At 38.2% G+C, this 27,113-nt stretch overlaps 1 long non-coding RNA gene and 1 pseudogene across 1 annotated transcript; one reads left to right on the forward strand and one right to left on the reverse strand.

Annotated features, from left to right (window-relative positions):
* The window catches only part of LOC137222074 (UDP-N-acetylglucosamine--peptide N-acetylglucosaminyltransferase 110 kDa subunit pseudogene), a 225,515-nt pseudogene that overhangs the window by 189,998 nt on the left and 8,404 nt on the right, over positions 1-27,113 (forward strand).
* On the reverse strand, positions 15,374-20,752 carry LOC137220870 (uncharacterized). The gene is made up of 3 exons (XR_010941818.1): positions 20,708-20,752; positions 19,003-19,941; positions 15,374-18,626 (listed from the first exon to the last, which is right to left on the reverse strand). It is a non-coding gene; the product is annotated as an uncharacterized lncRNA (long non-coding RNA).

The following is a 27,113-nucleotide window of genomic DNA, read 5'->3' on the forward strand; positions in this document are numbered from 1 at the left end:
TCCCACTTTCCCAGGGTTTTCTTGGCTTGGATTGTTGAAGGCTGTAGTAGCCTGTTTGTTTGAGGACCTTTCCAAACTAGTTTTGCAATGAGTGTACTCCTTATCGTATGTAGGCACTGAAGTCTCTGTTCCTTTAGTTCATGTTTAGCTAATGTTTTGACAGAGATGTCCTTGAATTCCTGCACCTAAGACAAACAAAAACAAATATACACAAGCACATCCACATGCACACTCAAAACCACACACCTCTCCCCATTGTGCAGATTGCTGGATCACTCCTTCAACATTTAGCTGACCTGCACTGAGTTCAGGGCTCAGCCCATGGTAAAAGCTTAGAGACTCCTCTGGTGTTTTCAGAACATGCATCTTATCTTGAGTATGCTTGTGGCTTTCTTAATTTCTCTGGACACATGTGTACTTTTTGCATGTTCTAAGTTCCCAAAGAATCTCCCCCAACTTTTGCTCCTGCATCTTATGTGGTCTATTGTATTTCAATGCACAGTCTTCTGCCCCAGCCATCTGTGCTTTGTTAGTTCACCTTGCACTTTTTTTGAGCAATGACCGCTGCTTTTCCAGACTGTGTTCCAGGTTAGCTAAGACAGAGATAAGTATCTTGTGTCAGTCCTTCAGGTAGCTCCCAGACAGGTTAGAACAGATACACATAATAATCCGAGAGTACGGTCTCTTCTGCTCCCTCCTGAAGCAGGATTGAGGGTCCCATACTAGGAATGGTCTGCTGCTACTTTAAGACTATCACTGCATTAAGACCCCACCACTTTAAGACCACCACTACACTAAGAGTAGATGGGGCAAGGGCAAGTAAAATTGCCACAAATCTTTCCTGCCATTTTCAAATTGCCTCTTCCCTGGTTCAGTATGTGTTTGGTTGCTGTATATCTTTGCCTGATTTCAGGACTAAGAGAAACTCAAGGAACGCCACAACAAGAAACAATATAATCAAACTCTCAGATGCCAAAAGACAGAGAAAGAATCTTTACTCCCAAAGGAGAAAGAAAAAACAAATTTGTTACAAAGCAGGGATCCTCAAAAAGATTCACAGCTAATTTCCTATCTGAAACCACGGAAGCAAGAGGCCAGACATATTTAAAGTGCTGAAGGAAAAAAATTGTCCACCAAGAATTCTATATTTGCCCAAACTGGTTTCAAAACTTAGGGAGAAGTTAACACATTCCCAGATGAACAAAGGCTGAGGGCGTTTGTTTTACAACTTCCTAACACTGCCCGATGACAAATGCTAAATTGAACCTTCAGCTTGAAATGAGAGGACACTAGACAGCAACTCGAAGCTGTATAAAGAAATAGAAATCTCCATGGGCAGATACTAAAGCCAGTATTGTGCTACTGGCTTGTAACGCTAGTTTTCATTTCTTACATGATTGAAAAAACAAATGCATAAAATAATCATAAATCCATGTTATTGGGCTCACAAAGTATAAAGGTGTAATTTGTGACAACAATAATGTAAGGAGGAGGAATGGAACTGTAGAGGAACAGAGTTTCTGTGTGCTATTGAAGTTGGTTCCAATTCAAACGATATTGGTTGAACTTTAGAAGGGTAAATGTAACCTTCTTGATAACCACAAAGAAAATATCAATAGACTATATGCAAAAAGAAATGAAAAAGGAATCAAGAGTTCACTACAACAAAATCGGCTAAGCACAGAAGAAGTCAGTAATGGAGTAAATGAGGGGCAAAAAATGCATAAGACATACAGAAAACAGCCAGGAAACAGACAGAATTAAGTTCTTCCTCATCAGTAATTTTTGAAAAAGTGGATTAAGCTGTCCAATAAAACGATAAATATTGGCAGAATGGACCTTAAAAACATCCATAATCCAAGTATATGCTGTCCGCAAAAAACTCACTTGATTTCAAGAGACACAAGTTGGTTGAAAGTTAAAGCACAGAATAAAATATCCCATGCAAATAGTAACAAAAAGAAATAAAGAGAGAGAAAGAAAAAGGAAGGAAGGAAGGATGGAAGGAAGGAAGGAAGGAAGGAAGGAAGATAGATCTGGGATGGCTATGTTAATATCACACAAAATAAACTTTAAATCAAAAACTATCACAAGAGGAAAAGGAGGCCACTATATGTTGATAACAAGTTCAATCTATCAAGAAGATATAACAACTATAAACATATATGTACCAAACATCCCCCAAATATGTGAAGCAGACATTGACAGAATTGAAGGAAGAAATAGATAGTTCTAAAATAATAGTTGGAGATCAATACCTTGCTTTCAATAATGGATAACACATCTAGACAGAAGATCAGTAGAGAGGTAGGGGGACTGAATAACACATTTAACCGACTAAACCTAACAGCCATATATAGATCACTCCACTCAACAACAGCAGAATACACATTTTTCTCAAGTACACATGGAACATTCTCCAGGAAAGACCATATGTTACGCCACAATACAAGTACCAATACATTGTTAAGAAACTGAAATCATACAAAGTATCTTCTTTAGCCACAGTGAAATGAAGGTAGAAATCAATAACAGAACCATTGGTAGCCATTTCCCATCATGCCTGCCACACATGATATAAAGCAATGAAGGGAAAAACATACTTGACCACTTAGAAAAGTGGGAAAGAGGACATACCATTGACACAGAGTGTGTGCTGTTTCCCGTTGTCAGGGATAGAAATAAATTAGCATCATTTATTCATTAGTGTGTTAATTTCTTGGTCAATCATTGCGCAGCCAGTGTTTCTGCCTGATGGGAAGTTTTCCTATACTCAGTGTTGAGTGGAGACAACCTTGAAAGGGACATTTAAAAGGATTATACTGTGATGGGCTTAGCAGTACCCTTCCTCCTATGCCAGTATTTAGGCTGGGGTATTTCCATGCAGTGTGTACAATCGTAGGCCCCAGGTCACCAGAATTTAGTTGGATTCGTTTTGTTAATACATTCCCTCAGTACTTTGTCTTTTATTTGACTGTTGCATTTACTTCATTCTTTATTATCACTGCGAAACAACTTTGTTTCCTGTTCAGATGCCAAAAAGTGGATATCAATACCTCCTGACTTTTACACATCAGAGGTCTGTTTTACATATCAGAGACAGAGACAGCAACTATTTCCAATGACTTTGAGACATGCTTTGAAAATGTGATTAACACGTGGAGTGTTGAAATGTGTGTCGAGCTCATTATACTTGCTCTAAAAGGTTTCAAACTGCAAAGATTTAAAAATCTTTATCTTTGAATAGTTTTCCTGTGCTGTCCCTTTGTGTCAGACTGTTAATGTGCAGTCTGGCACCTTCAAATAACATGGCTTTGTAACCAATTATTTACATGTTGTTTTATCCACAGAGAATCTTTTTTTTAATAAATTTATTTATTTTTGGCTGTGTTGGGTCTTTGTTGCTGCACATGGGCTTTCTCTAGTTGGGGCGAGTGGGGGCTACTCTACATTGTGGTGTGCGGGCTCCTCATTGCCGTGGCTTCTCTCGTTGCGGAGCACGGGCTCTAGGCGCTAGGGTTTCAGTAGTTGTGGCACGCGGGCTTCAGTAGTTGTGGCTCAGTGGCCCTAGAGCACAGGCTCAGTAGTTGTGGCGCACGGGCTTAGTTGCTCCGCGGCATGTGGGATCTTCCCAGACCAGGGCCCGAACCCATGTCCCCTACACTGGCAGGAGGATTCCCAACCACTGTGCCACCAGGGAAGTCCCCACACAGAGAATCTTAAGGTCAAAACATACAACTCGATTAACTACACTTCCTCCTGTTCACATTTCCCTCATCTTTTCTTCATCTTCTATGTTTCCTTGGCCCTGTTTATATTAAGTGCTTTTGCCATTATATTTGATTGTCTGTATTCCGGTGAGTTACCACAATGCTTTATGAGATATGGTAGGATATAAATGCATTTAGGTAATATATATATATATATATATATATATATATATATATATATATATATATATATATATGTAGTTTGCTTGAGTGCAGTGTTTTTTGTTTTCTGTATTGAATTCATTAGCATGGGTCGGTATAAAATGTAGCATAGGTCAATATGTAATTTGTAAACTAATAAGGTCTTAAAAGTGAGGAATTAAGTCTTTTAAATTTAATTATTTATTGTAAAGAGCAGAAGAGCATACATCAACAGGTGCCTAAGGAAAATTTGTATTCTAATATGGAACTCTTATGAACACTTTTTTTTTCTTCTAATGGTATGATAGGCCATTTGATTATTTCTATTTTTAATGGCTTTAACTTTAGAACAATGAAATATTTGTAAAGTTTAAAAAGTATTTTTCTTTATTTGATGCGGGTGGGATACTGGAGAAATGAAAGGTCAAACACCTATTGAGGAATCCATACTTGTCTATATATTGTGTACTTTTATTTCAATAACTGATTTAAAATTCCTAAAAGGATGCTATAATAAGTTATTATGCCATTTTACAGACTGAATTAAGTGAATTTCACGGAGGTATGAAACTTGCCTAATGTTATCCAGCTGCCAAGCGGTAGGAGTGAGAATTAAATCCGGGTATACCTATCGCCAAAGTTTCTGCTCATCTCTTTACATCATCCACTTTTAATAGCCAATGCTTTCCTGCTTACAAATATGACTGAGGTTTCCAGACAGTCAACAGTCCTTTGTAATCAGATAGAAAAATTACTGTTGATTCTCTAAAGACATATTCCTTTTCCATTAAGTGACTTTAGTTGTTCAAATGATACTTCCAGACAGTAGTAATCACACAGTTGGAGACTAAGAACAGAACTCAGGGATGTGTCTAGCAGTCAGTAAAGACCAACTGGGCTCACTGATGATATTTACAGTCATTTCCTCTAGACTAATATAATCCTATTAATAAGACCCTAATAATTCACAGTACTGCCCTTGCCTGATTGTTTGTTCTTCTCCCTCTATCACTCTCTCTTTCCCCATATTATTATTATTTTTGGCAATTTTTGGTGAATTAAATTCAGTGATTAGTATTCAGGAGTACTAGTCACAAAAGCAGAGAATCTTAGCTCACCAAAGGAAGAAAATAGAGAAAAAGTATAAATTATATGAATACACACACATACACACATGTGCCAACTATATGCTGCACTTCTCCAAAATCTATTCAGTATCTGCACATTTACTGTATATTAGCAGTAAGACCAGAAATGAGCGTAACGCTCTGTTTACAAGGCACAGCAAACAGACCCAAATATGGAAATTACTAGCAATGAGAATGGGGAAGAAAGGCTACAACAAGGAATGTAGATGATATTTTTGTTTCCTAGCTATGATGCCAAATATTGAACTTTCAACTTGAGACAAGGAGGCCATAAAAAGTTGTATTAGTTTCCTAGAGCTGCCATGACAAAGTACCAGAGACTGAGGAGGTTAAACAACAGAAATTTACTCACTCACAGGTCTAGAGGCTAGAAATCTGACATAAGGTGTCAGCAGGATTGATTTCTTCTCAAGTATCTCTTCTGGGTTTGTAGATGCCATGTTTTCCTTCTGTCTTCACATGATCTTCTCTCTGTGCATGTCTGTGTCCTAATATTTTCTTTTTATAAGGACACCAGTCATTGGATTAGAGCCCACACATTTGACCTCATTTGACCTCAGTTACCTATTTAAGGGCCTTATCTCCAAATACAGTCATATTACCAGGTATTGGGGGTTAAGACTTCCACATATCAACTAGAGCAGGACACAATTCAGCTGATAATAGAAGATAAGAGTAATTTAAGCAAGTAACTATTGTTTACAGTGAGTTGCTTAAGGATATGAATTTACTCAAGAAAAACAAGAAGAAATTACATAACACTGTACGTTATACAAAGATATTAAATTAATCATCATAACATCCTGTGAGATGGGCATTAAATTAGACTAAGCAAGATGAAGCAACTTATCCAGAATTGTATAGTTGGTACTTTCCAGAATTTAAACCATGTATTTTCCCAGTTCCATTCTACGTTATATATTCATTTCATTATTTGAAATGAATTTTGAGTCTTCATTTTGCTTAATTTCTGAAGTTACATGGGGATAGAATGGAGTTGGATATTTTCAGTGACATTCACACATGGGGAAGGAAATTGAGTCCAGAAGCTTCAGCAATGTTTCCATGGAGAACACTAACAACAGAACCAGAAACACCATTATCCTTTTGGTTCAGTGATCCTTCCTGAAGCACTACAAGAATCAATTTTAAGAAGCCCAGTGTTTTCCAAACTTTCACCAATGGGCTCTGTAGGGTCCTCTAACAGTATCTAAGAGACTAACTAGTTTCACATCCCAAGCTACTTAAGACAAGGAGTTCTGATTGTTCTCTGTGAGGAAATCAAGTGACAATCATAGCTGGTGATTTAGGATAGTTTCTTCAGGGCCCAGGCAAAACCTAATACACAGTAATAATCATTGTTAACTGCATCTTTGACAAGGATTAATCAGGTATCAAAGAGGTCTATAAATTGGGAGAAATTATGATCAAACAGAAACATAGACCACAGATATTTAATTAATGCTCAATTTTTTATGAGTTTAACTTTGGTTAACCTAATTTTCCTTCTTCTAGACAATTTCCAATTCATCTCCACGAAGAGACCAGAATAATCACCTTCCAATACAAGATTTATTGTGTTGCTTTAATTTAAAGCATACAGTGACTTCTACATTCACTCCACCAAGTTTTGCCAGGAGAGAAAAGGAGACGTGATATTTTGTCTTGAATTAGATATGCCACCATACTTGACTTAGCTCATCCTACTGGAAGCACTTTGAGGGCAGATTCTACAGTCTTGTCTTACATCCTCTATGGAATCAAGCCAAGGGAATCACACACAGTTACAGTTGGAAAAACATTTGTTCTGGGTTAATACTTTTAGCCTTTACCACCAAGACTTTATCACCAAGACCCATCTTTACAGTCTCTAAACAGGAGACCTTCTTGCCTTCCGTTTTCATATTGACTAGGAAGGTAAAGGGAAGAACTGAGAAGTACCCAAAGTCAGCTAGCAGCCAGCACAGATAAATCATCTGTGGAGATATTGTTTCTTTCAAAAGATATAAACATAAGAGGAAGTCCTAGTGTTTGAAACAACTGTGCATAATAAAATTCCATGAAAACCTAGAAATCCAGATGCAGATCAGTAACATATTGGTTAAATAAGCTGTTATGTTCATGCAATGGACAAGTGTACATACATTAAGAAGAACGAGATACTCTTTTCTATGAGATTCTCTTTTCACTGAACTCATCAGTGCTGCAAACACAATGTTACATAATACTTTTTCTTTAACATTATATCAGGCATCCTCATCTTGTCCTGCATTTATTGCCAGTGTTACTAAAGTCTGTCACTTACCTCTTTCTCTTTTAGACATATAATTTCTTCTTACTTTGGAAGCATTCATCAATCCCTTTTTTACTCTTTCTTTTAAATTACAAATGAATATTGAATTTTATAAAATATCTTTTGGGGGATATTTCAAGTGATTGTATACTTTTGCTCTCCTTTGACCTTGTTATATGGTAAATTATATTTTGTTATTTTATATTATGCTATTTATTATATATTGTATTCTGTTTACTAATGACATTTATTATATTATAATTTCATTATTTTTAAGGTAGCATTTTGTTTTAGATAGACAAAACAACCAGTGGAATAGGAAGCATCTTAAAATTAGATGCAAGAGCATAAGAGAATTGAGATTAAAATAAAATTCACGTTTTGGATCAGTAGCAAAAATTATTCAACAAAAGTGGGAAAATATGGCTATCATAGAATTACTAAATTCTAGATACAGCAACCAGTTAAAAGTTAAAAAATAATGAAAGTGTAAAAGTATCAGAAACCTGGGAGACTTGAAATAAATTATTCATGAGGAATACCTTTCTAAGATACAAAGAAAAAAGGATACATTTAATTATATAAGAATTAAAATTTTCCTCATGGCAAAATGCACTACAAAGGTCAGAAAACAAGCAAAAGAAATTGGGAAATATATTTAGAAATGGATATGCCTTCTTTACAACCTTTGAGAGAAGCACATGTTTCTTTTGCTTTTAACCTGTTATGTGGGTATTAATCTATAATGTAAGTGCATGGTTCCTTTCCTTTCATCTGTAATGTGAGTGTCAACATGGGGCACTGTTTCCAAGCACAGACTTTGGATGTTCCTGTACTGGTCCCGTCACTGACCATCCACAAAAACTTACAAATGTTGCTTTACTTTCCTGGGGGTTAGAGTCTTAACTAAGAAATGGAAGCAAAATAGAACTTTCCCCCAGGGATGATAGAAGGTTTAAAGGAGTAAATATGTAAGTGACTTGGCACAGTGCCTAGCACAAGAGAGATCAATATAAGTACTTACCAATTTTTTAAAGAGACACATGAAAGAAATAAAATGTGGTGATTTCAATCTATTGATATATATTCTTGACATTAAACTACATTGGATGACCTAACTTGCTCGTGCTTTTTCTTACTCTAGTGAACGTGGGTAGCTAATATCATAGTTTAAAATTTTTCCTTTTATATTTACAAGTAAATTTGACCTGTAAATTTCTTTTTCCTTACAGTCCTAATCTATTTTCAGTATTAGGATTATATAGACTTCATAAGATGAATAAAGGAGCATTCTTCCTTTGCTACTCCCTAGAAGTTTTTCTTTGTTAATATTGATGTTATCTGTTTAACAGAAGTTGGATAGAATTCACCTCCCAAATGATCTGGCCGGGTCTGGTATTTTCTTGGTGAAAGCTTGTGAACTATTGACTTAATTCCTTTACTGGTGTAAGAACTCCAGCTACAAATTTCCGCTTGTGTCAGTTTTGGTAAACTTTAGGAGCTAGGAAATTGTCCACTTTACAGAAATGTTCAAATTTACTGGCATTTCATATATTCTCTGTTTGTACTCTCTGCTATAACATTGTCCTGATTCTTTCTGTATATTGTTTACTTACGTTTTTGTTTTGCTTAATCAAAGTTTGTTTTTTTAAATCTTTTCAAAGAATATTCTTTTGACTTACTAAATCACCTCAATTTTATACTTTTTTCTGTTTTATTAAGTTCTGCTCATATCTTTACTGTCTATTTTTCTATGTTCTCAGGGTTTATTGTTTTACTCTTCTGATGTCAATTAAAACACTTGGTTATTAATTTTAATAAATTTTTTGACTTATAAACAGTTGAACTTTTTGAAGGTTCCAGCTTAGTTGTACGTATCTAAGGGTCAGCTCCTCCTCATCGTTGCTGGCCTAAGGCTTAGTTCACCCTATAGCCATGTATATATTGACATTTTTTCCCCTCGACTTTCTGTGTTTTGCTACTTCTCACTTCTCTTTGCAGAGAAGCCCTTTGAAATACCCTTAACTTATTTTACAGCCAATAAGTCTTTAAAATACTGTGTATTTTTAAAGATAAATCAACTTATATAATTAGGCAGGAAATCTGACCTGCCATATTTTTAAAAACAGCATAATTTCACTCTTCTCCACGATTAATCTGCTGTATTACACGACCTTCGAGTTTTTAGCTTTAACAATGACATGTACTCTAAAAATGTTTGAAAGATCCTACCCAGTCTTTTAAAACATCCTTGCTCCTTGTTTCAGTTCTAGTTTTATGTATATTTTCTGCCTGGCACCTGATTATTCCAACATCTGATGGATGGCCTTGGGAATTTAATTCTGCTATTGATTGTTTTTGCTGATTCTCTCCACTTGTAGCTGATTTCTTCATTATTGTGTAAATTTAGATCATGAGCTCACGTTTAGCTAAACTTTATCTGTGGGAACGCTATAGGCCTGTGTTGAAGGTCTACCTCTCCAGAAAGGGTTTAGTTTTGTGTTTGGAATACCACCGATTTGGGAGCATTGTAAGTTAATTTCTTAGCTTCTGTTTGCAAGACCGCAAATAAATTTGCAACCCAAACACTGTGAACACAGATCTGCGGTTCAGAATTCTCAAGATTTCCTACCTGTTTCCTACCCAGAGCAGAGGCCAAGAGAATTTGCTCTTAGTCTCCCTTTGCCAGCAGATATGTTTTTCTCCTGGCACACCCTTTCATTAAACGTGAAGCCAGGGATAGATAGGTTTAGTTCTAACTTCCCATCTAGTAGGGATGGAGTCTTACCTCCTGCCTCCCATGTGGTCATGGCCATTTAAAAACAAGTCTCTATACCAGGTGTGTCATTCAACTACGGCCTGTATTCCAAATCCAGACAGCTGCCTATTTTTTATGGCCTATGAGCTATGAATAATTTTCACGTTTTAACTGGTAGCATTTTAAATGGTTACCTAAGTACCTAAATAATATCCTCAATTTTGCCTCTTTGGTCTACAAAGCCTAAAATATTTGCCATTTGGCTCCATAAAAACAGGATTTCCAGCTTCTGTTCTAAGCTATCAAGATCTTCAATCCACTCTTAATAGAGCTATAACTCTCACACATGGACCACCCTTCCTTCATGGGTCCTGGACATTTCGACTGCACACTTCCAAAATCAACCACGCACTTAAAAATAAGTTGTGTACATTTAACCTAGCATACCTAACCCTTTTCTTTTAGGAGAGTTTTTCAAGTAATCTTGCCCACCGTATTCTTCAGAACTTCATTAATAATGGCAAAAAACTGGGCTTACCTGGTGGCGCGGTGGTTGAGAGTCCGCCTGCCGATGCAGGGGACACGGGTTCGTGCCCCGGTCCGGGAAGATCGCACATGCCGTGGAGCGGCTGGGCCCGTGAGCCATGGCCGCTGAGCCTGTGCGTCCGGAGCCTGTGCTCTGCAACGGGAGAGGCCACAACAGTGAGAGGCCTACGTACCAAAAAAACAAACAAACAAAAAACAAAAAAAGGCAAAAAATTAAAACAACTTAACATTCAACAAAAATGGGAAATGCTCATAACAATTATAGAAGCACATACAGTAGAAAACTATAAACTGTTATTGAAAGAGTGAGACATAACCTTTTATTCTTAGAGAACTATGTTTATTTAGGTCCCTTTTGTTTAAATAAGTGTATTTCTGTGTATGTATGTATACAGTCATGTATTTATATACACATACATTATTTGTATGATATATTTATAGAAACATATGAAATACATACCTATACACATACCTTTGATTTATATTTGTATACATACACAGGAATATCATTATATATTATATATTTATATACATTGAACTGAAAACTGGTAGTATACATATATATCGTGTAGAAATGTGTGTCTACGTGCATGTGTAGAAAAGCAGGTTGAGAGATATGGAAGCATGAGTTAGACAGGGTTCAAGATTTTAAAAGTAGTTATGTGTAGGTAGTGAGGTTAAGGCCCATTTGATTGAAAATATTGCATATTTTTACATCAATTGTTATGATGACCAGATTCCTATGTAAATAAAATTATAATTAGCTATACATACTCGTATGTGTAATGTATAACCAAAAGATATATAGTTTTATATATGTATTATATTTATATTATATAATACAATTATACTAATACATTATATATTGTGTTCTATAGAATATATTAACTATAGTGTATTATATCAGATAATAATAATTATATATTTATATATTATGATATAATTGTTTTAAAATCAATATTACAGGATATATCATATTAATATTATGAACATATTAACGATATAAATACATTTCATTACTCATATATTTTGTCTATAATATATGCTAGGCAAAAATATATATTAATATAATACATAATTGTTATACACTAATATAAATATTAGTATATTACATTTATACATCAATATAATATTTAATATTGGTATATTCATATTATTTTTAATATATACATAGCTAATGCTCTTTAAAGCCATCTGCTACAAGTAGAATAAGACCAGGAGTATGGCCAAAGCAAATTGTAAAAATATTAGATTACTTATATTCATTTATAAGTCATTTTCCTGGAATCTGCATCTGGCTATTAGAGAGGACACACAGCAAAATCAACAAAAAGTGCCCAGGACATAGGATCCTTTCTTCATTGGAACGGAACCTCAAAGGAAACACAGTGTTATCTAGTCCCCCTTCAAAGAGCCAAGAGCAAACCTTGAAGCACCCAGTAAAAGCCAATTCAAACAAAAACGCTTTTCCACTTAAACTGGAAAATGTTAAGTTCCCAAGAGACCCCCTACATCAATCACTGAAGCTCATTTGGCAGTAAAAACCGAACAACAAGAAACGCAAAACAATAGGTGTTTTACCAAAAACACAAAAAAGCAGCTAATTAGTGTCTTTCCTGTTTGAGAGACGGGGGTGGGAAGTGGGCAGAAGACCTCATAGGAAAGATAAAAAGAAAAGGAAAAGGAAAATAACAGTTTCCAGTTTGACACTCAAGCTGTCTTCTGCATCCATTTCGTCAAGACCACCAAGTCAATGTGGAGGCTTTTTCCTCCTTCCCTTTTCTTTTCATGAGACCGATCACAACCAGCACTGCAGATTCCATCCAATTAAGGAATGCTGTTGCCTACAGGTGTGAATGAGCTGTGAGTAAAGTACTGAAGTAGAGGACACCTAAAGTGAAACGATTTCATGAATGTCCACGTGGCTGAGCAGCAAGTTAACCTTTCATAGATGTGCTAAAGAAGAAGAGTTGGGTTTTATTTTATTTACTTTTCCCTGGACTGTGTTGAATGACTATCATCGACAAGTTCAGGCTACTTTTTGCTGAGGATTAATGCACTGGGAGAGCTGAGAGAACACTGAACAGTAGAGCTGTCTTTTTCTTGATCAGTTCACCTTAGTTTCCCAAACTCTAAGTCTTTCCCTAATTCTTTCTCCTTTTTATTGTAGTAAAATGAACATAACACAAAATTCACCATTTTGATCATTTTACAATTCACTGTACCATTCAGTGGAATTTACTACTGTCACAATGTTGTGCAACTATCACCACTGTCCAACTACAAAACATTTTCATCACCCCAAGAGGAAACATACACCCATTTTGAGGAGTCATTCCCTATTTCCCTCTCTTCCAAACCCCTGGAAACCACTAATGTATAATATTTTCCGTGTGTATGGATTTGCCACTGCTGGACATTTCATATAAATGGAACCATACAATATAGAGCCTTTTGTGCCTGACTTCGTTCACTTAGTTGCATCCATGATGTAGCATGTATCAGTAATCCATTCACTTTTATGGCTGAATTCCCTGATCCTGTTTTCTTCATACTGTTTGAATACAAAATTTAAAATAAGTTGAGAGTGAAGCTCTGTTTTAAGGGCACATCTACGAGGCCAACTCCTTTAAAAAAGGTGAAAATGGAGATATTGTTGTGAAATGATAATCGTTGAGAAGCCTCAGCCAATTTGATAATGAAAAGTTTGGGAAATGTTGCAAAAATTTATCTGCTTTATATTAAAAGCCTTTTAAGCAAGGATTCAGGAGATTGTCTTTTTCTTGCAGGTAACTTAAATGAGTCAGAAGGAAATAACTGCGCTTTAAAACAGATTTTGAAAGGATTCTATTTATTCTTAATAGACGAATGGGAGTACAGGTAGTTCACATCCAATATGGACTCCCTGTGCAAACACTGTTTATCGTTTTAGCCACCACTATCGAATTATATTTCTTGAGAGTAAGGCAGCTCAATTCCTGCATATTACTTTTTTTCCTGCATATTACTTTTTAAAATTCATCTATCAAATTATTAAATTCATCAATCCATTAATACAGTATAAACAAGAGATGTTCATGTTTCAGTGCAGTTCAAATATCAGGTATAAAGAACCACCAGCAAGAAAAAGAATCCTATATCTCTTGCCAGAATGTGGTCAGCTCTGGGGTGCTTTGCTAGCTGAAACACACTTTCATTGTTAAGAGGATAGAGGCTGTTTAAGAGGGATGAGAGCCAAAAAATGTTAACTACGTGTATGTGTTAAGAACAGTGCTAGGTTATCTCATATTCTATATCAGCCAAGGCTCACCATTTTACATATGTGAAAAGCGAAGTTAAAAGTGTTTTAGTAGGGCTTCCCTGGTGGCGCAGTGGTTAAGAATCTGCCTGCCAGTGCAGGGGACGCGGGTTTGAGCCCTGGTCCGGGAAGCTCCCACATGCCACGGAGCAACTAAGAGCATGCGCCACAACTACTGAGCCTGCACTCTAGAGCCCGTGAACCACAACTACTGAAGCCCACACACCTAGACCCCGCGCTCAGCAACAAAGAGAAGCCACCACGATGAGAAGCCCGCGCACCGTAACAAAGAGTAGCCCCCGCTCACCGCAACTAGAGAAAGCCCGCGCATAGCAAGGAAGAGCCAACGCAGCCAAAAATAAATAAATAAATCTATTTTTTTGTAAAAAAGTGTTTTAGTAACTTACTAAAAGGCACGCAATCAGTAAATCTGAGCAAGAATTCAATCCCAAATCTGTCACACTGAAGTTTAAGCTAATACATGAGATTAATAAAAACAGCACTAAATTAAAAGTTCAGAGATATTTTTAATTTCATACTCTTTCACTAACGCTCTTTGGAGATAAATCATTTCTTTTATATGGGCCTTAGTTTTCACAACTATAATAGTTGGAAGCTTGACTAGATGATCTGTATGTAGTCTTCCAATTCTAAAATGTTCCACTCATTTGGATTCCTACAATAATTGCCCTTGCAATACATGCATGCTGCCACCAAGTAGCCGTACAGACTATTAGTTCCTTTTATATCCCTAGTGGGGAGTGCATTTTGACATCAGACTTACCGGTCAACAGTACAACCTGTTACTATAACTATAAAATAACAAAATAATCTGGTATTATTTCCTGTAAAGCAGAAGCTTTACATTGTCTGTGAATCATATCAGAATCACCTGTAGGTTTGTTTGGTTGTGTTTTAACATCTTTATTGGAGTATAATTGCTTTACAATGGTGTGTTAGTTTCTGCTTTATAACACCTGTAGGTTTTTAAACATAGAGGAAATCCATAACCCATTGAATAAGAATCTTCAGAGACAGGACATGGGCATCTGGATTTTTGGGCTTCCATCATCCGTATATTTTATTTTATTTTTTGCCTATGTACAATATTTGTCACATCCTCTTGAATCTTTAAATGTTTCTTTTTGTTTTAAAATTTTAGAATATTCCATAATCTTCACCTACTTTTCATAAGGTGTTATCTGTTATGTTTATTCGATCTTGTGCTTCTCCTGGTTGTCTTCTTTTTTTCCTTTTTTTTTTGGCGGGGGGGGGGCGCCTCATGGCTTGCAGGATCTTAGTTCCCTGACCGGGAATTGGACCCCAGGGCCCCAGCAGTGAAAGCGCCAAGTTCTAACCACTGGACCACCAGGAAAGTCCCAAGACTTCTGTTTTAAATGACCTTTTTTCCCACTCTAATTCATTCCTAGGATCAGTTTCATGTTTGAACATTAAACCAACCTTGCATTACTAGAATAAAGCTACTTTGATTGTGATATATGATTGTTTTACATACCATGGATACAGTTTGTGCTTCTGTTTACACATTTTGCATGCATGTTCAAAAGAGAAACTGGCCTGTGATTCTATTCTTGTAATATTCTTTTTAGTTTTGATCTGAAGCTTATGTTGGCCTTATAAATATTTGAGCAATATATACTTTTCTGTTTCCTGGAAGATTTTTATGTAAGATTACCAATATTTCTTCCCTAAATATTTGGAAGAATTTACTTGGAAAGCCATTTATCCCTGGCAATCATTTTCTGTAAAGGTACTTAATTATACAAACAACTTTTGCAGTAGATATAGGTTTTTGAGATATGTTTTCTTTCTTGGGTTAGTCTTGTTAGCTTGCATTTTTAAAGAATTTGTCATTTTCGATGAATTTTCAAATTTATAAATATAAAATTATCATAATTTTAACAGCTTTATTGGGATGTAATTTAAATACCATAATTTCAACACTTTAATGTATACAATTCAGTGGTTCTGAGTGTAACCACTAAAAGACTTGTGTAAGCATCACAACAATCCAATTTTAGATTTCTGTCCCCCCACAAAAAACCCATTACACATTAACAAGCTTTTTTCAATCTCCTCAGCCCTCTCAGCCCTAGGCAACCACTCATCTACTTCCTGTCTCTACAGATTTGCTATTCTGGGCATTTCATATAAATGGGACCGTACAATATGTGATCTTCTGTGAGTGGCTGCTTTTACTTTACATAATGCTTTCATGGTTCATCCATGTTGTAACATGGATCAATAGATCATTCCTTTCTATAGCTGAATGCTATTCTATTGTATGGATATTCCACATTTTGTTTATTCATTTATCCAGTTGTCATTTGAATTATTTCCACCTTTTGTTTTTAGAAATATGCTTCTATGAACATTCACGTACAAGCTTTCGTGCAGACATAAGTTTTTATTTCTCTTAGGTATATATTTAGTACTGGAACTGCTGGGTCATAGGGTAACTCTATGTTTAACACTTGCAGGAACTCTCAAGCTGTTTTGTAAAATGGCCGCACCATTTTACATTCCCACCAGCAACGTATGTGCGTTTCAATCTCTTCTCTTACAGCCTAGCATGTCATCTATGCTGGAAAACGTTTCACATGTAGTTGAGCAGGATGAGTATTTTACTCTTTGGTTGAGTGTTCTGTAAACATTTATTAGGTCTTGTTAATTCATAGTCTTGTCCAAGTCTTCTATATCGTTGTTGATCTTCTGCCTAACTGTTCTATCCATTATTGACTGTGGAGTACTGAAGCCTCTACCCAATGTTGTGCAATTATCTATTTCTTCCTTCAATTCTTCATGGATTTTGGTATTTTCTTCTTCGTGTACTTTGGTTTTACCTTATTCAGGGCAAATAGGGTAAAGATTTTTGTATCTTCCCTTTCTTTATCATAAAATGTCCCTTTTCATATCTAGTAACTTTTTTGTTTGTTTTAAAGTCTATTTTTCTGGTATTAGTATAGCCACTTCAGCAATGCTTACGGTTGCTATTTGCATGATGTATATTTTTTCATCCTTTTACTTTGTACACATTAGACTTTTGAATCCAAGGAGTGTCTCCTATAGTAAACATTTTTTAATACCCAGTTCGACAATATATGCCTTTTGATTATACTGTTTAATTCATTAACATTTAGTTTTTATTATTGATATGGTAGGATTTATTTATGTCTATCATTTTACCTTTGGTTTTCTACATGCCTCATGTTTTTGCTTTTTTGTTATTGTTCCTCCAGTTTCCTTTTATAGTAAGTAGATATTTTCTACCGTAACATGTAATTCCTTTAATGATTTTTAACCACATTGTTTGAGTAATGGCTGCACTAGGGCTTATGTAATACACCTAAGAATCTCTTCAGATTTTTACTAGGTTCATTCCAGATAGAAACAGATACTGTACTTTTATAGAGCTGTATGCCTTCCCCTCTTTTTTGTTTTTATTACATTTATATATGTTACATACTTAACAACATATTATTATAATAATTACTTCTCACAAGCTTATTTTTTCAAAGAGCTTAGAGAAGAAAGTTGAGCAAATAAATATTTTTGAGTTTGTCGGGTTAATCTATTTACCATTTCTGGTTCTCTTCCTTTCTTTCTGCGGATTCAGCTTATGATCTACTGTCATTTTTATCCTAACACAGCTTTGTTCTCACTGCTTTCATTGTGCCATATCATTAAATATATGATATGTTTTTATGTTATATAGAGAACAATCCAAATATAGTCATATTGTTTAGGCACTTACTTTTAAAATTAGTTAAGAGGAGAAAGGAGAAGAAATTTGAAATTACAGTATCTTTTATAATTCCCTCCACAACTGCTCTAGTCAGCATTCTTTGTTTTGTTTGTATGGCTTGAGTTACTGTCTGCTATCATTTGAAGAACTTCCACTAGTATTGCTTGTGAAGCCCGTCTGCTAACAATGAACTCACTCAGTTTCTGTTTCTGAGTTATGGTGAAGTATTGATGATAAGTTGTGGAGTGGTAGGAAAAACTAAAATGCGATGTGCTGTATGATGTATGTTTCACTGAAGTGTCTTGGTCAAATTCTAATGATTTATGATAGAAATCACATAAAGCAAGCATCACAATTCTCCAGGAATGTTCTGTAGAATGCTAATGTTAATGATGAATATGTGATCCCAAATCTTTCACTTGTATTGACCTTATCTCAATAATTCTTCTCCCAACAATGCCGTAACTAGAGTTGAATTCTAAAGTGTACCTTCCTCTTTTCCAATAGAAATGGTCCCACAATTTCAGAAAGTTCTCAAACGTGAAAAAGTGCACACGGTGTTTATCACGTTTGCAAATGCCAATGAAAATGCTAAGGTAACACTGTCCAAAATGCAATATTCTTCTGTGAGGGCACCCAACTTTAAACAAATACACATATTCTAAATACAGCTTAGATCTGTGACATGTTTTGGCCAAAGAAGTGTGAGCAGACATGATGGCCTTCAATGAGCAGCAGAGGCCTTAAATGGGCTTGTGCATTTGGGCTCACCTCTTATGTTTCAGTGAACTTTGTGAGAAGACAGGGCCTGGGAGCTGCGGCCTCACAGTTGGGCTCCAGAGGAAGATGTGTGTTACAGACCTCAAACTGACCCAAAACACGGAGCAAAACCAGCCATCTAGAGGTCTAAAAGAGAGCCACTGCAGCTAGCCAATAGGTGCAAGAAAAATCAATTCTTGTTTATGGAACTGAGTTTTGGGTCGATTTGTTCCAAAGCATTATCACAGCAAGAGCTGACTAACACAACATCCTCCAAATCATTGTTATGTAAATGGATGTCACCATGCCTACAAGTAAGGCAATTGTGTACTCAAATTGTTAGAGTCCTTGAACTCTTGGTGCCTCTCCAACACAATGTACATGGCTAAATTTCCACAACTAAGTGCACTAATATACCACGTAGATCTCCCTAAGCTTTTATTAAATGTAATGCAAAGTTCTTTCTTCATTTTCTGCTTCTACATAGTTAAGATGCTTTTTATCAATGTAAAATGGCTCTTACCTTTTGGCTTCTGTCGTGAGAGTCTTTTGAACTCTGAAACACTGTAGGATATCACCTATAAATGGTATCTAAAACATACAACAATTGAACGAATATAACAAAAAAGAAGGAGAGTCACCGATATAGAGAACAAACTAATGGTTGCCAGTGCAGAGGGGGAGGAGGGGGCAATACAGGGGTGGGGAAGTGAGAGATGTAAACTACTGGGTGTACGACAGGCTCAAGGATGTATTGTACAACACAGGGAATATAGCCAATATTTGGTAATAACTGTAAATGTAAAGTAACCTTTAAAAAGGATATAAAAATTTTTTAAAACAGAAATCATACTTAAAATTCGAAACAATTTAAATGTCCATCAACAGGAAAATGCACATATAAATTATTGTATTTCCCTACATGGGAATCCTACGTAGCGAGGAAAGTACATGATCTAGACAGATCTTTACGTGTCAGCATGGATGAACCTAGCAAAGATAACGCTAAATAAAGCAAGTAACAAGAGAAAACAAAATAGAATACGATATGCAGTTTAAGAATACTTAAAAATGTAGCCTACATAGAAAGACATCCATGCCACTGATGGAGACCAAGTTCAGAAGAGTGGTTACCCAGGATCAGCTGGGGAGTGGTTGTGTTTGGGAAAGTGGTCACACCAGAGACTCTTCAACAGGAATGGTAATGTTTCACTTCACACGCTGGCTGGAGGACGGAGGAGTGTCTGCGATGTTATAATGTGAGCACGCTACATGTAAAAGCCATTGCTGACCACATCTAGGGGAACTGATGCGTGGGAGCTGGTAGTGGGTGGAGGCATCCAGAAGGTGGTGGTAGAAGAGGAACGTTGTACACGTAACGCCTAAGGCCTGACCAGAGGACGACCACCGCTCTAGAAACTGGACACAAATCCAACTTCTACGGCCAATCTTAGAAGACAAACTGAGGCATATTTAAAATTTTAACACTTTATGTGCGCAAAAATAGATTCAATTCACGCACCACAAAGCGGAAGAGGTGAGGAGCACTCCAGCCACAGGAGCTGCACAGATTTTATTTTAAAAGGGCAGAAGCAAAGCAAGGAAACGAGTGATTTGCTATGGCTTTAACGCCTAGTTGGTGGTTTGTGACTGGGTGTCCTCAGCGGTGTTCGTCACCCTGAGGCGCTGACAGGCTTAGATTTGGGTTGGTTTAAGTGGGCGGCCGCATCGCTAGAGCCACCGCAGGCTAACGGCCTCCTTGCAGGGTTAATTTACTAACACCAATTGTCTGAGTCCTTCCTCTTACTCAGTCACTTCACTTCCTACGCCTCACTTTCTCTTCTGCAAAGTGGATATTCAGTAGTAAATTCTCTGTGGAGGTGTCAGTACAAAACAAAGTGATTATTAGGAACCACGATCATGTCCTGAATGCACGGAACACGTCACCGTTTGCCAACCACCGTGTCAAGTCAGCAGAAACGACAGAAATTAAGAGCTCTCCGCAGAAATTCACACACCTGTGCACCAGGTAAGGGACCACAGGCAGACGTTCACTCAGCCTTTCCTGTGTCCCTCACGGAGTTCAAGCTCTCTTCTGGGCGGGGCGAGCACAGACACTTAGCGGGAGTTTAACTACTTTTAAAATGCGCTGATACAACCAGTTTCACTTTTGTTTGGGTCAATCAGCAAACGCTTTTTGGAAACCCCAAATTCTCCACACCTCCTACTTTTCGCGCTGCCATAGGCTCAAAGCTGCCGACACCACTCCTCAGGCCGCGTCGTCGGAGAGGCGGGTCTGCGTGCTGCTCCTCAAGCCGCGTCGTCAAGGGAGGCGGGTCTGCGTGCGGACGCACGGCGAGCTCGCAGAAGTCCTCGAGCCCCGCCCCCACGGGCCCGCCCGGAGGCTTAAACCGCAACCGCACGGCTCGGGAGGGCGTTGATGCCCGCGCCAACACCAGGCCGCGCGTGGGCTCCGGAGCGCGGCATGGAGGGCCCGGCCTAGCTTGGGCCGGTGGCCCTATATCTTCGGGCCGCAGCCGCTGGGCGGTGGGCGCCCGAGGGGCCGGGAGGCGAGCCGGGGCCCCCAGGCGGGTGTGGGCATCCTGTCTGCAGCCAGCGTCCCCGAGGCCGCGCTCAGGCCGTGAACACTCGGTGAAGCTGCGCCCGGACAGCGCGGCCGACTCCTTCTCGCGCTCTGAGGACCTGTGCGCGCTGCAGGACTCGGTGCCTCTGCCCTCCGTGCGGGCTTCCCTGAGGGAGGGCCTGCTGGACTTAACGCCTTCTGCCTCCGCGGGTAGACTGGGCGCCGCTCCTGAGCACCCTCTGCCCCTGATCTGTATCCAGAGCTTCTTCCAGCCACGGCTTGTCGAGACAGGTTTGTACTTCCCGCTTCCAGGGGCCCTCGTGTGGGCGCTGAGAAGCGGGGTTTTAAATGGTTAACGGTGGAGGGTGGGCACTAGAACCGGTGCCCAGTGCCCGGGTGTGCCTGCACGAGATGGGGCGTGCGGCCTAGGACTCCTGCCAGCTCGGTGACCCCGGCCGAGTGCCTTAAGGCTTCAAGGTCTCAGTGTTCTCATCTGTAGCATGGGCTTCACAGGACCCAGCCTCCGTGGCGGTTACAAGGATGCACTGTGTTAATGCTTCTAGACTCTACAAAGTAGAACACTTAGCACAGTTTGGAGCATCGTTAATTGTTGCACAGATGTTACCTGGTCTGTTGAATGACTTTGCCTGGTACACACCAAAGCGATTAGGAAATGGATATATCCCAGCTTCATTTCCTTTCCATTGAAACAGGGCTCAAGAAAATAAAAAATTTTTCCAATAGGTGTATCATATATAGTGGAAAGAGCACCGGAGTCAAGGCAGCTTAGGGTTTGAATTCCAGGGCTCATGCTCTCTGTGGCCTGGACAGGTTTGTTTTGCACTACACTCCCCACACTTGTAAAATGACATTAAAAACCACTCTTTCTGTGGGTTCTTAGAATTAATTAAGCAGGTTATGTGTGTAAAGTATCCTGGCACTTGAATGAGTTGTCAGAACCAAGGGCTGCTGGAGACCATGCTTCTGCCCTAGGTAATCTTCCCTTCTACTGGGCAGCAAGTAAACACAAGCACAGGAGTCAGTGCTCTGGAAGAAGTGAGTTCTGCTGCTACAGAGCACAGAATCTCTTTTTTCTTTGATTTAATTTTTATTCTATATTGGAGGATAGTTGATTTACAATGTTGTGTTAGTTTCAGGTGTACAGTAAAGTGATTCAGTTATACATATATCCATTCCTTTTCAGATTCTTTTCCCGTACAGTTTGTTACAGGATATGGAGTAGAGGTCCCTGTGCTATGCAGTAGGTCCTTGTTGATGATTTTATATATAGTCGTGTGTATATGTTAATGCCAAACTCCTAATGTATCCCTCCCCGCCATCTTTCCCCTTTGCAGAGCACAGAAACTTGGAAGGGAAAGTTCAGGGTAGGATTCTTGGAGGAAGGGCTGTCCTCTCTAAGGATATGTAGAAGCTCCTGGGGTGGCAGGAGAAAGCAGTGTGTGTTGAAGTTTGAGAAATGTAAGAAAATATGGCAAAACTAATGTACAGGGCTGGAACTCAGGGTTTGGGAAAGAAATGAGAGTTAATACTGAAAACTTAGTGGGGCCCAACAGAAAGGCGCCTTGTTTGTCCTGTCAGAAGTTTGGATGTTTATCCTGAAGGCTGCGGGAAACACCAAAGAACAGTGAAATGGAATTCTGGTTTAGAGACTCACTTGGACCTCCATGTGGAAGGCAGTTGATTGGGTGCAGGGTGAATTGTAATCTAAGGGTCCCACTTAAGTTATAAAAGGTGGGACCGGGTTTTGCAGATCTGAGAGAGAATGGGTGAGGCCTGGTGACCAGTTAGAAAAGGGAGGGCAGCAAGCGTGGGTGACATTTCACAGCTGCATCTTTTTGAGAAATACAGAGCACAGTAGAAAGGGATTGAGGGTGGCGAGAGGATCTTCCTTCATCTTCAGTGCTTTAGAGGGGCCTGGTAGACAGGTCTGGGCCCAAGGTACAGATGTGGGCTTTTGGGAGGACAGGTGTTTGAAGGCATGGTAGAGACTTAGGTTATCCACAAGAATATCCAAAGGATCATAGGTCTGAGAGTTTTTTTAAGTGAGTATATTTGAGGATGTTTATAAGCTGAGAGAAAGTAGCCAACAGAGGAAGGGTGTAAAGATCTAGGAGAGGAAGTGATTGTTCATTTGTTTTTGAAAAGCTGAACACTTGTCGTGTGCCTGGCCCGTTTCTAGGATCTGGGGTTCACAGCATCTGTTATCTCTTCTGCAAGGACAGTTCAATTTATGCCCTGGTGAACAGAAGTCAGATTATTCTTTGCATCCCATCCAGGTGTAAGAACTGTTTTGTACCTCGGAAGGGAAGCAAGCTTTATCCTTTGGTCACCTGCTGATGATAATAGCATTGGCTGAGACCTGACCATTTACAACGAAGGCACTTCTGTAGGTAATAAGTTCCAGGAGGGCCCGAACTGAGTATGTCTGTTTCAGCATTTAGCATGGTTTAGCATCTGAGAAGCCGGTACATTATTGGCATATAGTAGACTTAAAAATGAACATTTGTTGATTGTCTGAATGAGTGGATTTGTGTGATTCACATCCTATTTGCAGGTCCTATGCGCTGCAATGGATTTTCAGTGTCAGGTTGTGACAGTATTTATTACGGGGATTGGCATTGTTCCCTATCTAATGGATAAAGATTACACATGAAAGGACTTTACAGTGACATCTCAAAAGCCTCATAGGAATTACTTAACAAAAAAATAAAATTGGATTCTGTATAATTTTTAATTTGTAAGCTGGCCAGAACACTGGTATTTCAGCCAGTCCTCTGGTAGTTCCGATGACGTCCCCATGATCACCCAGGCATAATCAGAATGGCTTTAGGATTTGAGAGCCAAAATGTTCCTCAGTATTTACGGCTTTGCTAGTCCATTTAAGAAAATGGACTATTGAAAAAATAGCTTCAGACACAATATGGCATTTTATGATTTAGCATGAAATCTGAGAAATATAGAGGTTATCGGAAGCCTGCAATGGTAAAGTTCCCTCTGCTATTGAAGTTATTGTCTTTAAACAAAGATTCTACATCACTAATGCTATATATATATTTTTTATGATATTCAGGTTAATTTCCTGTTCTCTCTAAGGAAGTAATTGGTTGGTTGGTATGAGAGATGGTGTGGCTTCCAAAGGTGAAAAGTATTATTTTGTTGTAATTTCCGGCTACCTAAGGATGGGAGAGGCCCAGGACACTGCAGTCAGTATATTATGTGGAGCAGGTTATATTGTGGTTTATTTATGAACTTTTACATGTTTATTTTCTTTTTTGCGGTACGCGGGCCTCTCACTGTTGCGGCCTCTCCCGTTGAGGAGCACAGGCTCCGGACGCGCAGGCTCAGCGGCCATGGCTCACGGGCCCAGCCGCTCCGCGGCAGGTGGGATCTTCCCGGACTGGGGCACGAACCTGTGTCCCCTGCATCGGCAGGCAGACTCTTAACCACTGCGCCACAAGGGAAACCCACATGTTTATTTTCTATGCAAGTTTGTGTGCTCCTTTTTGAGTTTTGGTAGATAAGTGTTTTGTAACTTTGGAATACTTGGAGTTTTATATATATATATATATATATATATATATATATATATATATATGTAACTTATGTATATATATTTTTTTAACGTAGTAGTTAAAGGCGTGGAGAGTGTACTAGTCTACCTAGGTTCAAATTCTGGCTTTACCCTATGAATTCCCTGTGGCTTCCTCTGCTCACCTATTAAAATGGAGGATAATAAGACTGCTGTGGTGAGTTACTTACTAAGTGCTATTTAAGCATTTGCTATAATGATCCTGTATACTCGAAGGCAAGGAACTTGCCCCTTGATTGTCTCTGTATTCCTATTGTTTAAGAATTCCTAGTGCTTTCCTAGTGCATTGTCTTAGGATAGAGATAGCTCAGTATAGTTCTTCTCACTATAAAATACTGTTACGTTGAAAGTCTTTGCTTGTGTACTAATAATCTATGACATATCTGCTGAGGACAAGGAAAGGAATAGTTTTAAAACTGCAATGGATAACAAAAGATTGTATGATGTAATGCCTTTATTATGTAATTATAAAACTAACAAATGATCATGGTAGAAAATTTGAAAAACTCCTAGACAAAAGAGAGGTCAACAAAATTTGGAGTAACTTTCAGAGTGTAGAGTTGTCCATGAATATTAGTGCTTTCATATTTTCCAGGACTTTAAGTAGACTCTGCTTCTTAAGAGTCTATTCATGATATTTTACTTTAATGATGTTTTCATCATGAGGACACACACACACAGAAATCTGTCAAAAAAAAAAGGCATGTAAATCACTGATGTTTCAGATAGCCACATGAAATAAAGTGAGAAAGGTCAACAAGCTGAAAGAATGTGGAGTAGCATCTCCTTAATTGCTTACATAACTCTGATAATTACCTCTTTGTGGATAAAGTAATTAATGGGGAATCTAATTCAAGAAAAATGTATGAACTTCAAGCCTTCTCAAAGCCAAGTATTTCTTTCCACAAAAGGTTACTTTCCACGGCCATTCTTCCTTATTACCAGACAGGGAAAGAGTATTGTATGGCAAAGGATCTTCCTGAAGGAGCGTGCTTCCCACACTGATTGTCATAAATGACTTTGGAATTACTGTTGCTGTATTACCAAAATCTTAAACTAGGATATTTTTGACAAATGCGGTCCTTAGTTAATTTTTAGAGCTACAAACTGTCAGATGGCTCTGAAATAACAATTGTCTGGCTCTTCTTCAGGGTGATCACAATATGGTAATGACCTTGAGGTATCATTAAAAAGCAGGAAGGTGTGAGTCTTCCTTTGGTGCCAGAGTGAAATGCGAGTTGGAGTTGGAAAAGAGGCCCACAACCAAGTGATAGAGAAGGAAATGTGAGGTCATTAGTGAAAAACCACGTTGAAGTTAAGGGGAAGAGGCATGAGGAAATGGTCAACTGTTACAGTATTACAAAGATCATCAAGAAGCATATCCATGAATGTGGTTTGTATTGTAATCTGCTGAAAAAGAGACAAATATCCTGGCCTGGCCTGCATGGAGATTATATTTTATTGATTCTGATAATAGATTATTGTTGATAAGGGCCTCCTATAAATTATAACCATGCAAAGGCAGCAAGATAAATTTATTTTTCTTTATGTATGTGTTTCTCATACCTACTCACTTCTCTCTTAGGGGAAGAGAAAATCACACACACAAAAAATGTCAAGTCTCAGCTATTCCTTCTCAAAATAATTTTTTTCCAAATTCCAGTGGAGGCAATAGGTTAACTGTTAAGATTTGTAAGGCTCAAAAAGCTAGATTTTTACAAAGTGTAGCCAAATTTTATTACATAAATAATAGCTTTGGAAAGAATATATGATGATGAAAATTTGGCAAAAGCTGGCTTTTCTTCCGTGAATGACTTCACTGTGTTGGGAGAAGAGGCAGAGAAGAAATCAAAGTAATTAAACATGGGGTGAGTTTTCCTGATAGGGGACTCTAGTGCTTTAAAATAGACTAGATAATCCTAGAGATAATCTGAGGGTAGAACAGACCAATGCCTCATTTCCAATCTGGTACCCTGGAAGAAAACAGTATATTTTCTTTGAGGTCTTGAGAGGTTTTTCTTCTGCTTTGTTTTATTTTTGGTTCATTTTGTACTCAACCTTATTAAGGTATCATTTACATACAATAAAATGCAGACATTTTTAGTCAAGGGTTCAGTGACTTTTAATTAATGTATACATTTGTTTAACTACCACCCCCATAAAGATAGATAACAATCCTAAAACCCTAGAAAGTTTCCTCCTAGGCTTTTGCAAAAGTATCCCCATCTCCCACCCCAAGGCAACCACGGATCTGTTTTTTATCTTTAGAGATGACTTTTGCCGAGTTTAGAATTTCATGTAAGTTGAATAATACAGTAGGTGCCCTTCTGATCTGGCTTCACTTGCTCAGCATATGGTTTTTGAGATTCATTCATGTTGGGATGTTTTAAACCAGGACTTTGGCCTGGGTGGCTGATGTTGTCTGAAGGCACCTATTGGT

Source organism: Pseudorca crassidens, chromosome 3 (genome assembly GCF_039906515.1).
Source record: "Pseudorca crassidens isolate mPseCra1 chromosome 3, mPseCra1.hap1, whole genome shotgun sequence".
NCBI classification, from domain to species: Eukaryota; Metazoa; Chordata; class Mammalia; order Artiodactyla; family Delphinidae; genus Pseudorca; species Pseudorca crassidens.